The sequence below is a fragment of the Cyphomyrmex costatus genome, unplaced genomic scaffold (genome assembly GCF_001594065.2).
Source record: "Cyphomyrmex costatus isolate MS0001 unplaced genomic scaffold, Ccosl1.0 scaffold36, whole genome shotgun sequence".
Lineage (NCBI taxonomy): Eukaryota > Metazoa > Arthropoda > Insecta > Hymenoptera > Formicidae > Cyphomyrmex > Cyphomyrmex costatus.
The window spans coordinates 1,828,881-1,831,110 of NW_017277774.1; positions in this window are offsets into that span (position 1 = coordinate 1,828,881).

A 2,230-nucleotide genomic window follows, 5' to 3' on the forward strand; every position below is an offset into this window, starting at 1 on the left:
TAAATATTATTAAATCTTTTGTCGTGAAAAATCTTGCAATTTTTTTGTATTTATTTTAATTATTTCGTAATCATTTTTAGTTTTTTTGGTTTAGTTGTTTTTTGTATTCTTCTAGGCAGAAACTTCTAGAGAACAATCTACGATGAGTCGCGTTTAATTTCTTGACGTCGATTTCTTTTCTCTCCCGCTTTTTTCCAATTAATTTCTTATTATTAATTATACAAAATATTTTATAATAATATAATTAATTTAAAAAAAGAGTAGCTAAGGATGAGATAATGTGAAAAACATGAGATAAATTCTAAATTAAAAATTCAAACGATAATAACAAGTTACTTTCATTTACTCAGATTAATTTCATTAACTTTTCTGATTGTCCCGGAACAGTTATGTTCATAACCGATCACTACTTTCTCTAAGAAACGGGTTTTCGGGTTCAATCTGATTTACCCTTCAATTCCAATCAGCCGCCGTTAATGTGGCGCTAAGCGATCAGAATGAAAATGTTTGTATTTGAAATACATTTAACAATGAAACGAGATCAAATTTGATATGATAAATCCCAACAATTTGCTATACGTTGCAATCGTTGTCAAATAATGTAAAAAGTGAATAAATGCATTGGTTCTTTTTAAAACGATACGTGATATAGAAACTTCAAATTATACTAAAATTACCATAAATTGTTTTTTCGTTGCTTCTTTTTTGTTATAATTATCAAGATTAGCAAAAACGTTCTTATTAAAATAATAAATAATAATAAGGCTCTGTAATTGCATTAATTTTTCTTTGTTAACGGTCGCTTTTTAGATTATTACTGCCATGAATTTTTCTATGACTAATCTTACTATTTTAATTTATTGACTTACAACATTATGATAATGGGAAGAAAATGAGAATACCACTATGTAGCAATATTGTAGATTTCCAATTATTTTATAATAATGTACTTACTGTAACATTGAAAATGACCCGATCGGTGTCGAAACGTTTGCAAAATTGTTTTTATCTTTGTGTTTCAAATTAAACGTTCTTCATTACATAACTGGCTCGCTTAGCCTTTCAATTGTTCTATTTTGTTCTTATTAAATATTTTAAAGGAAATTCGTTTAATCCTCCCGTTTTCATGAGCGCGTGCATGCGCATGTAGAAAATATATTACCCGAATTTTGCTTATCGTCATGACAATTGCAATATATAAAAAGATCATTAAGATTGTAGGATTATTTTGTGAAAACCTTCATCGGGCATATAATCAGAGGGTTGGCTTATTTTGATTAATGTCGAATGCAGCGCGCGTTTTAGGACCGCAATGTTAACCATTGTAAATCAAATTTTCCTCTTTACCAATGCAATCCGAACCGCCTTCGAGAATATCGAACCGATACAGCAAAACCAATGTATATATAGTTACATAATTTTAGAATATCCGTTCTATTTTACTAGACTTATTTATCAAATCGCGCTTTATCGGCTATCAAGTATATGATTTGACAATGATTTCAAATCTATATGTATTAATTTAAAATAAAATTAAAATTAAGAAGTAAATAAAAAGAGTAATTTAAAGTATTATAAGAGAGTCGCTGTTTTAAATTGATTAAAGAATTTAGTAACTCTATTTTATAAAAGACGCTGAACGCGTAGGATGCTGTCTGTATAAGAGAGGGCGCAGTTTATCGAATAACTTGGAAGAAATGTCAAAAGTCCACCAGGTACTCTCGTTAGATTCATTTTCCACGAGACTCGTGCTTGCAAAGCGCAAGACGCAAGCGGAGAAGCGCGGATATCTCTCGCGTAGCGTCCTTACGTCCCATTCGAAAATAATACGGCGCCTCTCGTTAAATTACCCGCCCACGCTCGTTTCGCGTCGTCCGCGCGTAATGCGTCACCCCCTTTCCGCCTCACCATCCCCCGAGTTTTCTCTCTCTCTCTCTCTCTCTCTCTTTCTGTACCCTCCCCGACGTAATGTACATAAATACATTTAATCTCGCGCTCCTGCTGCCCTCCTGATATTTTTCGAGAGATCGATCGAGCCGCGCGGTCCCACATTTTCCCTGCTAATTCCGAGATCTCGTTTGTGAATTTCGGTCGACGTTGGCGCGTTCCAAAATTGGTATTGGCGATCCCTGGCAGCGCCGAGTTTCTGGCTCGAGCGCCGGGGGTATGGCAGAAGCGCGCGGCTATAATAAAGGCGCGCTCCCTCCCCCCCCCTCCCCTCCCCCGCCCG